The sequence below is a fragment of the Hipposideros armiger genome, unplaced genomic scaffold (assembly GCF_001890085.2).
Source record: "Hipposideros armiger isolate ML-2016 unplaced genomic scaffold, ASM189008v1 scaffold_406, whole genome shotgun sequence".
In the NCBI taxonomy this organism is placed as follows: Eukaryota; Metazoa; Chordata; class Mammalia; order Chiroptera; family Hipposideridae; genus Hipposideros; species Hipposideros armiger.
The window spans coordinates 1,116,791-1,130,953 of NW_017731756.1; the positions used below are offsets into that span (position 1 = coordinate 1,116,791).

The 14,163-nt window shown below is 43.4% G+C and overlaps 2 pseudogenes; one reads left to right on the forward strand and one right to left on the reverse strand.

The window, feature by feature from the left end:
• Nucleotides 1-412: 412 nt before the first annotated feature.
• Nucleotides 413-912, reverse strand: LOC109394052 (60S ribosomal protein L12 pseudogene; annotated as a pseudogene).
• Nucleotides 913-3,166: 2,254 nt separating this feature from the next.
• Nucleotides 3,167-6,731, forward strand: LOC109394053 (5'-nucleotidase domain-containing protein 2 pseudogene; annotated as a pseudogene).
• The last annotated feature ends 7,432 nt before the right edge of the window (nt 6,732-14,163 follow it).

The window sequence follows — 14,163 nt, forward strand, 5'->3', positions numbered from 1 at the left end:
AATAATAATAATAATAATAATAATATTGTGATAGCATAGTATGGTGTCAGATGATTGCTGGACTTATCATAGTGATCACTTCTTTAGGTATATAAATGTTGAATAACTGTGGTGTACCCCTGAAACTAATATAATATTATATGTTAGCTATATGTTAATAAAAATATTTTTAAAAATAAAATAAATTGAGAAATAAAAGAAAATCTGAACATGTTGAGTGAAAGCTTACTCCAAAAAAGAAAAATTGTGATTTCCCCAAAGTATGAATATTTTAATTAAGCCCATGCTTAAAGCACTGAAATAGCTAGTGACACTGTGCCCGTTTCCATAAATTATGCCATCTATGTTTATTTTTATTTATTTATTTTGGTTGTCAAATGATTTTTAATTGAAATATTTTTCTGTGTAGTTCTTAACTAGCTGGGTGTTCCACTGCACCACTGTTGATGTCCTGTCGGGGGCAGCCATCAATGTTGCAGCCCACAGACTTGGCAGTCCCCAAGATCTCTTTAATGGTTCCAGAGAGTTCTCTAGCTAAAGATCAGTGCCGCATCTGTGGGGCAATGTTGACAATCTCATCAAAATGTATTTCCACTGTGCTTAATGTTTTTGCTTCTTTCTCTCTCTTTGTGGTTCTTTGAGGGCTTTGATGATCTGGGCAGAAGCAGAAGGTACCACCTCAATCTGGGCCTGTCTGTTCTGCACAGTCAGTTTCACTTTCATCCCCAGACCCTTCCAATCACCAGTTTTTTTAGTGATGTCATCACCAGCCTCTTTTGGAGACAGACCAAGGGGGCCAATCTTGGGGGCCAGGGCAAATGTGACACCAACTTCCCCACAGGTGAACCTCAGGTATTTAACTTTGATCTCGTTGGGGTTGAACTTCGGCAGTATGGTGGAGGTGGCTGGCATCAGATCAAACCAGATTCAGGATAACAGAAGAAAGTTGCATCTTGGCCTCCTCAGAGCCAAAAGCGGAAAGCTGAAAGCTATGTCTTTTTTTTTTTTTAATGGAATTAAACTTAAGTTTGAAGGACTTTCTGATACTTATTAGGAAACTGAAAGATTCCTGGAACATCAGAAAACTAATGGTTGTGATTACTGTTCAAAATTGTGATTACTGTTAGTGATTAAATTTCAAAACCAAAACAAGAAGGGAATAAACAGTCCTCCTTTCATTCAATTATTTATGTATTCAGTTACCATTTGTTAAGCACCTGAATATGACAAGTACAGCAAACTTTTCTAGAAGATCAAGGGGCTGCATAATCTGTTAAAAAGTGGCTTAGGCTGCAAGTTAATCCTATCCCCCCCACCCCCTGCAACCCCTTAACCAGCAATGAAATCCTGACCCCAAGGGCAAATTGTATGGGACTCTAGAATATTGAAGAATAACCAGGCTGGGGCAGTACCGCAGTACCTGGGCCATACATAAGCGACCTCTGTCTAGTGAGAACAATTCATAAAGCATTTCTCCCATTAAGTTTGTCTCTGTCTTCCTGAGACGTCCAGAAGCAATCTAGAAGTTTCAGTTACAAAAAAAGATAAAAATTAAAAATGAAAAAAAAAATTAGAAAATCACAACCATCAAGTTTTCTTGAGCAATTATAATGTAAGCAGAAGACATCGGTGACTTAACCAACCGGCTAGGTTTTTTTACTTGAAAAATGCATGCTTTCATACAACTTACTCCTCTCCCTCTTAGGTTGTTATTTCTAACGACCAAATATTGTTGGTTTAACCCAACATTATTGGTTTAACCCAAGAAAATGTTTAAAAATAATCATTCTGTATACTTTTCTGCACATTGTGAGTGCCTAGTACAGCTTGCATCCCAGTGTGGGTTTTGATACCTCTTAAACTGGTATAAGGAAGTGGAGAAATTCCCCTCCAGGATGAGAACTGTTTTTATCGGCTAAATATTTTGATCAACTGTTATGACTTTGTTAGGGTCGGGAGGGTAGATATTTAACAATGAAACAGAAAAGCATTCCAGAGTTCAAGTCTTTCTGAACAAATTGAGGAGTGATTATCATTTTAGACTCATTGTGGACACTATTCTCTCACCAAAAGTCAAGATGGCTTTGTAAGCATACAACTCAGGTAGACAAGAAAGATGCAGAACAGAGAGCAGCACCCATCTTTCCAAGTTGTACAGCATTCAGAGCAGAGAGAACGTAAGGAGATGCCACCCCTTCCAGATCATTTGTAAAGAACGGGGTAAACAGAGTAAATCTCCTTAGAGCCTGTGCTCTTGGAAATAGGGCGAGTTATAGAAATTTATTGAAGATGTTCTATTTTAAATCCTTCTATTGAGCAATTGTAAAAGGACCAAAAGCGATCTCTGCAATTGGGATGGAAAGTCCTGATATCAGCAAACAAGGATTCCAGAGCAGAATGGTAAGGGATAAACACAGAGTGGAGCACACAAGACACAAGTGACAGGAAAACCAGGCCCAAAAGTGATGGATTTATGCATACCTGGCTCAAATTGTATGATGTCTAGTGAGGAGGGATGAGACGCTAATACCCAAACTAAGCCATATCTCATTTATAGTAATGACACATGTATACATATGATACATTCCTAAATATGCAATAAACTGTACAAGGTCTCCTTTTGTAGTGTGGATTCAATTCTTTATAGTTAATACTTTTGTTGCATCTTAAAAAATATTTAAGAACATCTAACTAACATTGTCCAGTATTGTAAAAAGACACATTGAGTCCAAAAGACTCACTGGACCTGAAACGATAATTATAGTCAAGCATTAGGTACGTAGAGACGGAATATCAGATACACAGCCCCTTAAAACCTGGGCTTTTAGGCAATGGGTGTACTACCGGTACCAGTGATGTTCAAGAGAAATATAATGTGAGCCACATATGTGTGCTAAAAATGTAAAAAGATTTTTAAAAAGGTAAAATTTTAAAAGCTTAAAAAACAGAAAAAAATAATTTTAATATGTTTTATTTAACCCAATATATCCAAAATATTATTATTTCAACATATAATCAATTGTAAAACAATTGAGATATTTTACAAATTTTCAGTCTCTGAAACCCAGTGCATATTTTACAAGTATACTTGCAGAACGCCTCAATTTAGACTAGCCATACTGAAAATGCCCAAGAGCCCCAGTGGCTAGTGACTGCAAATCGAGCCATGCAGGTGAATAGCACACATACACACACACACACACACACACACACACACACACACGCCCTTACCAGTGTGTGTGTGTGAACATAGCCAGCAGTTGAATAGAACACAGAGGAAACAAAACACTTATTACGACCAAAGTGAGTTGGTCAGCGCTGGAGTTCTTGGTTTTGTTGTTTATTCTGAGCAAATAGAGAATAACTCCAAATAAGGAAAAGCTGAACTGATGATGGTTTTTCTGGCAACCTTTTTGCACTAGTATGATTCACAGATTTTATTTAAAAGCTCCATACATTCCCGTATTCCATAAAAGCTTGACAGAGAAGGAAGGCAATTTCTCAAAAGTGAGGGACTAACTTGAGTGCCTACATCGTGAAGGTCCCATGACATTGATAGAAATAAATATGAAAAGCAATTTAATCAGATCACATAGTGCTTATTAAAACAAAAATGAAGAGGGTCTCAGTTACATCTCTGTTCTCAGAAACCAAGAGAAATCCTTACCCAACAAATCTGTCCCACATGCGTTCCTCTGTACAATTAAATCTAAGAGGGATTTATTTGGAGCAGGTGAGGAGGGCATCTCTGAATGGGATAAGTAGAGAAAACCTCACTGTAAATGTTCTATGAACCCGACTGAGACAAGTGGCTGTTGTAAGAAAAACACACTAAAAATACACCTAAGCACACCTCCCAGAGGCATGTTTAGCAAAATAATGCTAGGGAGAGAAGGGGCAAGTGAGGAAAGGAAGACACAATGGAGAGAAAGATTGCTAGATTTCAATTCCAAAGAAAGAGGGCATCTGTTCTTGGCTTTGTAATTCACTCAGGCCTGGTCTCTGCATCCCGCAGGAAGCTCTTTGTTCTCGCCACCCCAGGACCTCTCATAATTAGCTCCGTGAGAAAAGACACCTCCTGCCTGTGGTGTCCTAAGGTATCTTTAGTTAAAAACACCTTTGTTTGTAATTCTTGCCTTCTGGATACTTTAGGGAAAACCATTTTCTTTCTTCCCCATCTATTCACAAAGAGCACCTTTGATACTGTAAACATAAAGATTCTTTAGAAAGGAGACAGAAGGAAAATTGTGAATGGTCCAAAAATGAGAAACTTCATTTAGATTTCTTCTAAAATTGAGGACACAAAAATGCTCATTTTTCAGGTTCATTAACTCTCTTCAGCTGTGTTTTCATGGTCCAGATATAGGAATATAGTGTATATGAGATGGACCTCTTGATCCTGCTTTAAAAATGCCAATGTCTTTATTCCATCTCCAACACACACAAAAAAGTTAAGGTATGGGAATATTTTAGAAGGAGGTTGCCAGGGTCTATAGAGATGTCTCTAGAATCTAGAGAAGCAACCTCCAAAGGTTCATATTTCTAAAAAGATTGGTTTCATTTTTTACAATAATTAAAATGGAAAAGGAACACAAATGGTCTCAAAAGAGTGAACAATGGAGTGAATTCCCTGCAGTTCAGTGAAGGAGACCCAGAACAGGATACATATTTCTGTGCCTCAGGAAGGCCTTTGGGCTGCAAAGCAGTTCCTCAGCCACATTTTTAACACAGACATAATAGGACGAAGACACAGGACTCGTCATGTTTGCAGCTGCTCTAAGCTAATTTTCCAGGGTAGCATCAAATAATTGCCAAAGATGATTAAATTTAATGTCCCCATGATATTAAAAGTTATGTCTTGGGAGAAAATCTGAGCCTAACGTTTAATGCCAAAAATACGATTAAACCCTGAAAAGTAAATAAATAAATCATGCCTAGCAAAAAAAGACCAAAAACGTCCACCTGCAGCTATTATATTAACAGACAAAATTAATGGTCTCAATGTTCAGGAAAATGAGATTACACTGTGAGTCGGAGAACAGCGAACCAGCGGAGGGCTGCACCGGCAGCGAGCAGCAGGCATGGGGGTGTGGGGCTGCAGGCGGCAGCTCCGTGCAGGCTGCCATGGGAAGGCCGCTGTGGGCCGCGAATCGCCTAGTCCTCACCCTCCTGCCCTGGCTGCGAGGCGCTGGTCCTGGCGCCCACTGCCAGGGCGCTCCGCGCTGTGCACCCACCCTGGCGCCGGGAGGCAGCGCGGAGCTCAGCGCACACCTGTGGGCTCCTTACTAGGACTTAAGGAGACTGGCGCACGATCTCTTGCCCTCGCCCCACGTCAGCAGTCTTCTTATGCCAACAACGGGATCAGCCTGCATGATGTTGAGGTCTATAGTTTCGACTACCACGGCACGCTGGCTGGCCCAGTACGCCAACTCGCTGCACCAGACATCTTCAGTGCGGCGCGTGACATCCTGATTGAGCGCTACAAGTACCCAGAGTGTATTCGGAGGTATGACGACAACGCCAGCTTTGCCATCTGTCCATGGCCTCCACTACCACACTCAGAAGAGCCTTCTGATGAAGACTGATGCCTTCCATTATGTGCAGCTGGGGACGGCCTACGGGGGCCTGCAGCCCGTGCCAGATGAGGTGGTGACCGACCTGAATGGGGGCACCCAGCACATCCCACTGTACCAGATGAGCAGCTTCTAGGGCAAGGGTTCCTCCAACAAGCTGTTCATGGACGTCTCGCTGCCAGAGGTGGCACTGCTCTCTTGTGTGGTGGATCATTTCTTGGGCCATGGCTTGGAGTTTAACCAAATGCACCTTCACAAGGACATGACGGATGCCATTCGAAACAAGCACGTGAAGGGCCTCATGTACCAGTGGATGGAGCGGGACATGGAGAAGTACATCCTGAGAGGGGATGAGACATTCGCGGTCCCTAGCCACCTGGTGGACCATGGGAAACAGCATTCCTCATCACCAACAGTCCTTTCAGTTTCGTGGACTCAGGAACGCGCCACACGGTGGGTCCCGACTGGCGCCAACTCTTCAATGTGGTCATCGTCCAAGTGGACAAGCCCAGCGTCTTCCCCGACCCATACAAGCCTTTCAGAAAGCTCGATGAAAAGGGCTCACTTCAGTGGGACCGTATCACTCGCCTGGAAAGGGGCAAGATCTGTCGGTAGGGACACCTGTTTGACTACCTGCATCTGACGGAATGGTGCGGCCCCCATGTGCTCTACTTCCAAGAACACCTCTACAGTGACCTGGTGGATCTCATGCTACACACAGCTGGTGCACATCGTCCCCCAGCTGGAGCGTGAGACCCACATCATCCACACAGAGCAGTACATGCACTCGCTGACGTGGCAGCAGGCACTCACACAGCTGCTGGAACGCGTGCAGCCTTACCAGGATGCGAAGTCACAGCAGGTGCTGGCTGCCTGGATGAAGGGGCTGCCGAAGCTGAGATGCATTACCAAGGCCCTGTTCAACGCTCCGTCTGGGAACATCTTCTGCACCTTCCACAACAACATCTACTTCTCTCGGCGCCTCGTGTGCTTCTCCGACCTCTGCATGGCCTCCCTCAGCTGCCTGCTCAACTACCGCAAGCACTTCCTCTCTGCTCGCACTGCACACCCCTGCAGCATGAGGCGCCGCTCTGGGTGGACCAGCTCTGCACCCGCTGCATGAAGACACCTTTCCGCAGCATGGCCCACATCTGCTGAGGGTGACCTTATTGTCGGGAACAGTCCCAGCCCCTTCTGCCCCGCCCACTCTGGGTGTTGTCCAGACAGGCAATAAAATGGCCACCTTCTCGGAAAAAAAAAATAGATTACACAGAATTTCTAAGTATTTTTATCAAATTGGTTTTTCTCCATGCAAGTTATCCAAATATATTCAGATATTTTAAAAGTTTTGTTGCACTTCAATGGATATTAACTCCTAATTGGGATGATAATGTCCTCAGGAATAATGACAGGAGAGGGTGAGCATATGTAGTTGTACTTATTAATGTCATTAGCTGTCATGCCCCATCACCCAGGTCTAGACTCCAGGTGGACAGGGAGAGTGGCTGAGAGGCTCCCTTAAGCTGTGGTAGAGAATCTTGTCCCAGCCTTGCCCTGTGCTTGCTGTGTAACTTGGGGTGAGGATTTTGTCTGTTCTTGCTTTATTTGTTGAGTCCTATCAACCTCAGTTTCTCTGAATGTAATCCAGGCACAATCATGCCCCTCTTACAAGGTTATTATGGCAGACCTCCATTTGGGGGAACTGAATGGCAAAGCTCATGGCATGCATATGTTCAACATGTATTGGTTTCTTTTACCCCACAGAGTCACCAGGAGTCCTCTGCTCTAAAGTGGTGGGGTGGGAGCGGGGAGGCTGTTCTGGCCCTTATAAAAGTGACAGAGGGCTTCAGCACTAACTAATGGTCAGTTGTTGGCTCTGAGCATGAATTAGTTCCTCAGAACGGCCAATCACCAGCACAGTGGTAAGTGACCAGGTTTCTGGCCAAGCATAGGGGGATGGGAGAGGGTCCTGTGGAAGCAGGGTGGGCTGCTGCGAGGGAGGAAGGGCTGGGCAGGGCTGCAGGAAGGGCGTGAGGATACCCCCAGGTAGGAGCCAAGAGAGAGCTGTTGGAGGGATGGGGCACAGATGTCCAGGGATGGAGTTCCCACTGGCCACAGAGAAGGCTCCCACCAGCATCCAGCACAGTCCAGGGTAGGGCCTGCTGATGGTGTAGACACTTCCTCCTCTCCAGGCCCCCAGTGGGCGCTGCCTTCCCTCCTGCTTCCCTCTCCCCTTCAGCCTTTCCAGATGTCCCTGGTTGGCTGCTCCCAGACCCCAGCTCAAAACAGCCCCCATGGTTAAGAGAGCCTCTGGAGCCATGGCCAGATAGACACCACTAGCACAGTGAAGAAGGGGTGAGGAAGGTGATGCTCATTTGTTTAAGTGGAAATAGCGTTATAGTTTGCTTTGTTTTGGAAAACAAAATGCAATACATGGTCGTTGTAAAATTTTCACCTCATTCAAAAACAAATAAAGAAAAAGAGTATATATATATATATATACACATATATCACCCATGGGTTATATATGTGTGCATATATACTGGGGATGCCAAAAAAATGTATGCACATTTTAAGAGATGTTATCTATGTACTATTTTTTGAAGTTGAATTGAATTATGGTAGCAATGTATAGTATGACATTTGCTCAAAAGATGGCATTAATCAAATGAACGTTAGTGTCATTCATTGCATTTCAATTTTAACACAGTTTTTTCCTTTCTTAAAATGTGTATACATTGTTTTGGCACCCTCTGTATATATCACCCATGACCTCACCACCCAAAACAGAAACTATTTTGAATTTTTTTTTTCACATAAATGAATACACACTCTTTTACAGACTGAGGGTGACAAGACGTGTAGATCTTTTATTTCCTATAACTGTTTTCATCTTGTTTGGAATACCCAAATCCTGGTGGAGGTATGATGGGAAGAGGACTCTTAAAAGTTCCCATTCTAGATAACATACTTGCTTTAGTTGAAAACAGTGTCTTTCAGGTTAACTCAATCTCTTTGGAGGTAATTTTGTTTTCATTGTTTTAGGGTTTCTTCCTCTTCTCCCATTTCCAGGCTAAGATAATAAAACATTAAAAGTAAACACATAGGACTGGCCAAGTGGCGCGTTGGTTAAAAGCTGGCTTGGGACGCCAGCTCTGAGCAGCAGGGCCCCAGTTCGGATCCCACATGGAGGCCAGTGACGCTGCACCCTCTACAGCTAAGATGGTAAACAACAGCTTGACCTGGAGCTGGGCTGCCATGAGTCGCTGGCAACAGCATAGGCTGCAGTCCCTGCTGCAGTGGGCTGCCATAAGCTACCTGTGTGGCTGGCAGCCAGCATGAGCAGCCAGCAGTCGGTGTGAGCTGTCAATAGCCGCCGTGAGCGGCCATCCAGAGGCCGGCAACCAATCTGCCTCACCCGGGAAGAGCGCAATGATAATACCAACATGGGCCAGTGAAGCAACGTCCTCTACAACTAGACTGAAGAACAAAAAGACAGCAACTTGTCTGTTCCCCTTCCCCTGATTCCCCAGCCCTGTTCCCCTCCCCCAATTCCCCAATAAAATCTTAAAAAAAAAGGGGGGGAGAGGGAAAAAACGTAAAAACATAAGCAACCCTTTCTTCTGATAAGCTGCAGTGCTCAGTTTTCTGGCATGTGCAGGCCAGAGTACCCTTAAGTGATATATCAGGAAGGGAAGGCCCAGCTCAAATCATCTCAGGGTCTCTATTCTCCCTCTCAATCTCTAGGGTTTATAACAGAGTCTCCATTCTCTTGAACCATCTTTCTGTTAGATTGTTTGTATACCCCTTTCCCCAAAAGAGAGCCAGCCCACTCACACCTGACCTCAGTTCTGTCAGCATCCACATCTCACATCCTCTTGGGGCCCCATGTCATAATCATCTTCACTATGGCTTATGGGAAAACTTTGTTCAGCCTCCAAACTTTGATTCTGGTACATAAAGGCCCTCCCCCCTGCCCCTGAGGACACAGTCCTCTTGGCTTAGCCCTAATGGTAAACGGATTGTAGAAGAATAATGAAAAATAAATTGATCTAATGTTTTCAAAATATCGCACCTGTTGGATATGAAACATGCTGTTTGGGAACTTTCTTTAGTTTAACAATATGCTTTGAACATCACCAAGGGAAAACTCTACACCTAGCTTTCCAGCCTGCCCCTTCATCTCCATCCCTGGCTATCCTTTTTATCTCTTCTTCAACATATTTTTATTAAAAATATAGCTAACATACAATATTATATTAGTTTCATGGGTATACTACAGTTATTCAACATTTATATACCTAAAGAAGAGATCACTATGATAAGTCCAGCAACCATCTGACATCATACTATGCTACTACAATGTTATTGACTATATTCCCCATGCTGTACATTAAATCCCCATAAGGTACTTATATTATACCTGGAAATTTGGACCTCTTATTCCCCTTCACCTTCCCGCCCCCCCCTTTTTAAGTTTTCAGTTACAGTTGACATTCTATATTATTTGATATTTCAAGTATACAGCATAGTTGTTAGACATTTATATAATTTAAGAAGTGATCCCCCTGACTAGTCTAGTACCCACCTGGCACTATACATAGTTATTACCATATTATTGACTATATTCCCTAGCTTTACTTTACATCTCCATGACTATTTTGTAACTATTAGTTTGTAGTTCTTAATCCCTTCACCTTTTTCACCCTGCCATCAGCCCCCTTCCATCTATCACCCCAACAAATCTAGTACCCATCTGACATGATACATAGTTATTACAGTATTATTGACTATATTTCTTATGCTATACCCAAAATCCCCATAACTGCGTTGTTTTTTTTTTCATGCGGAGTCAAACCGGCAGCCTTGCTGTTAACAGCGTGTGCTCTATCCACTGATCCATCCGGGCAGCAGCTAAGCTCAAGGTGCAGAGTTCAGTCCCAGCAGTGGGTAGGCATAGCCCACCATCGAACAGGCAATCTTGTCATTAGGAGCACATGCTCTCACCAGCTGAGCCATCCTGCTACCTGTTGGCAGCTCAGCAGCAGCTCAGCTCAGGCACAGCTCGGGCGAAGCTCACTGGCCCATGTGGGAATCGAACCAGCGACCCTGTTGCTCAGAGCCTGTGCTCTTAAGCAAACTCTTAACCAACTGAGCCACTCAACCAGCTCCCATAACTACTGCTTAATAACCAATTTGTACTTCTTAATCCCTTCCCCTTTTTTTACCCATACCCCCAACCCGCTTCCATCTGTCAACCATCAAAATGTTCTCTGTATCTATGAGTTTGTTTTTGTTTTGTTTGTTTGTTCATTTTGTTCACTTAGATTCCACATATAAACGAAATCACATTGCATCTGTCTTTCTCTGTCTGACACTCCACTCAGCACAACACTCTCCAGGCTCATCCATGCTCCTGCAGATGGCAAGAACCCATTCCCTTCCATGGCCAAGCAATATGTATCACCTTCTTTTTATCCATTTTTCTATCGACTCACACCCAGGCTGCCTCCACATCTTGGTCATTGTAAACAATGCTGCAATGAACATATGGATGCACATGTTCCCTTGAAGTAGCGTTTTGGGTTTCTTTGGAATAAATACCCAGAAGTGGGATTACTGGGTCTTTCTTTGTCTCTTGTTATAGCCTTAGTTTTTAAATCTATTTTGTTTTGTGTAAGTATTGCTAGCCCAGCTTTTCTTTGTTTGTTTGTTTCATTTCTATTTTCATGAAATAAATTTTTCCATCTCTTTACTTTCCATCTGAGTGTCTTTCAATCATAAGTGAGTCTCTTGTAGGCAGCATAAGTAAGGTTTGTTTACTGATCCATTTTGCCACACTACGTCTTTTGATTGGAGCTTTTAATCTATTTACATTGAAAGTAATTGTTGAGAGTTATGTAGCTATTGCCATTTTATTATTCATAATTTTGATCTTTTTTTGTTCCCCATCTTAAAGAAGTCCCTCTAACATTCCTTGTAATACTGGTTTGGTGGTGATGAACTCCTTTACCTTTTCTTGTCTGGGAAGCTCTTTATCTGTCCTTCGATTTTAAATGATAGCCTTGCTGGGTAGAGTAATCTTGGTTGTAGGTCCTTGATTTTCATCACATTGAATATTTTGTTCCAATCCCTTCTGGCCTGCAAAGTTTCTATGGAGAAAATCAGCTGACAGTCTTATGGGGGCTCCCTCAGAAGTTAGTTGCCTGTCTCTTGCTGCTTTTAGGAGTCTCTCTTTGCCTTTAACCTTTGCCATTTTGATTACAATATGTCTTGGTGTAGGCCTGCTTGGGTTCATCTTGTTTGGGGCCCTCTGCACTTCCTAAATTTGTATGTCTATTTCCTTCACCAAGTTAGGGAAGTTTTAAGTTATTACTTCTTCAAATAAGTTCTCAATCCCTTGCTTTCTCTCTCTTCTGGCACCCCAATGATGTGAATGTACACACAATGTTATCCCGGAGTTTTCTTAAACTCTCTTCTTTTTTTTTTTATTCTTTTTTCTTTTTGCTGTTCTGATTGGATGTTTTCTGCTACCTTGTCTTCCATATAGCTGATTTGATCTTCAGCTTCATCTAGTTTGCTGGTGATTCCTTCTAGCACATTCTTCATTTCAGTTATTATATTCTTCACTTCTGACTGGTTCTTTTTTATGGTTTCGATGTCTTTTTTTTTAAGATTTTTTTGATTGGGGAATTGGGGGATGGGAACAGTGCTGGGGAATTAGGGGAAGGGGAACAGACAAGTTGCTGTCCTTTTGTTCTTCAGTCTAGTTGTGGAGGACGTTGCTTCACTGGCCCAAGTTGGCACCATCATTGTGCTCTTCCTGGGCGAGGCAGATCAGTCGCCGGCTTCTGGACGGCTGCTCACGATGGCTGCTGGCTACACACGGTAGCCCATGGCAACCCACTGCAGCAGGGGCTGCAGCCTACGCCGTCGCCGGCGACTCACGGCAGCCCAGCTCCAGGTTGAGCTGTTGTTCAGCATCTTAGCTGTAGAGGGCAGTGTCACTGGCCCTCATATGTGGGATCTGAACCGGGGCCCTCTAGCATCCCAAGCCAGCTCTTAACCAATGCGCCACTCAGCCTGCCCTCGATGTCCTTTTTAATGTTTGTTGTCTCTTTGTTGAAGTTCTCAGGAAGTTCTTTGAGCATCCTTATAGCCATTGCTCTGAACTCTGTCTCTGGTAGGTGGCTTGCTTCCATTTCATTTAGTTCTTCTTCTGGCATTTTCTCCTGTTCTTTCATTTGGAATGTATTTCTTTGTTTCCTCATGTTGACTGCCCCTCTGTGTTTTTTTCTATGTCTTAGGTAGATCTGCTGTGTCTCCAAATCTTGGCCAGGTAGTCTTATATAATACGGAAAATGGTGACTGTCCCTCCAGTCCCTGCCCTGAAGCCACACAACTTCATCCCTCCCTGTATGTCTCTGGCACCTCCCAAGTTACTGTCTGTCCACCGGAGCCCAGAATGAGTACCTACAAGCAAATGAATCAGCGTGTGGGCCCTTTAAGAGGATGTCTGGGTTTCCAACAACTCTCCGTCTCACCCAGATAGATGGAATTCCCACTTTTTTTCACAGCCAGATGTTCTGGGGGCTTTTCTTCCCAGCACTGGTACTACGGGCTGGGGATCCTGGTGTGGGGCTGGGACCCCTTGCTCTTCAGGGGGGACCTCTGAAGCGAGACATGTCTTCCAATTTTTAACCACCATATATGGGTACAGGGCAGCTTGTTTTGCATTTCCACTCTTCCTACCAGTCTCAATGTGGCTTATTCTATATATCCTTAGTTATAAGACTTCTCTTCAGCTAGTCTCCAGGTGGTTCTCCAAGCTCATTGTTCTATAATTTAGTTGTATTTTTAATGTGTTCATGGGAGCAGGCAAGCACAACATTGATCTATGCTGCCATCCTGCCCCGACCAATTCACGAATAAGCATTTTTAAAGGTCTGTGGCTTCTGCTCCAAGTCTGTATATAAAGTAAGTAGAAGGTGGAATTTTCATTCTAATAAAACTGCTCTTCACATACAAAAATAAGAGTGCAGATGAGTTGACTTTCCCTAGATATGTTTCAGCCATTGGCCTCTATGGTTTTAGATGAGATAGTCACTGTTATTCAAATAGATGTTTCCTATACGTAAAGTATTTCTCTCTGCTTCTTTCAAGATTTCTTTCTTTACTTTGAGTTTTTAGACATTTAGTTTTGACATTAAGAAATTTAATTATGATTTTTTTGTGTGTTTATCTTGTTTGCATTTACTCTGCCAGGCGGATGCAGGATTGGCTCCCAGCTTCCAGCTCCAGCACCTGCACCACTGGACCGGGGAGTGGAAGCACCTCAGCCAGCTTCTGCAGGTAGAACAGGTGCTGGTGGTTCTAGAAGTGTCCTGTTCAGCCCAATGGGGTTTTTGGGGTGGAGTGGATACTTCCCAAAAGGTTTCTTTTTGTTGTCAGGCCACCCTTTTCCCTGTCCTTTCACTGAGAGAAACAGGCTTTTCTTAGAGACTTGTTTTATCTGTGCCTATTGGTGATTTGGCATTGGAGGCTCTTTCAGCACCCAAGGAACCCAAGGAACTCATCTCTGTGTCATTCT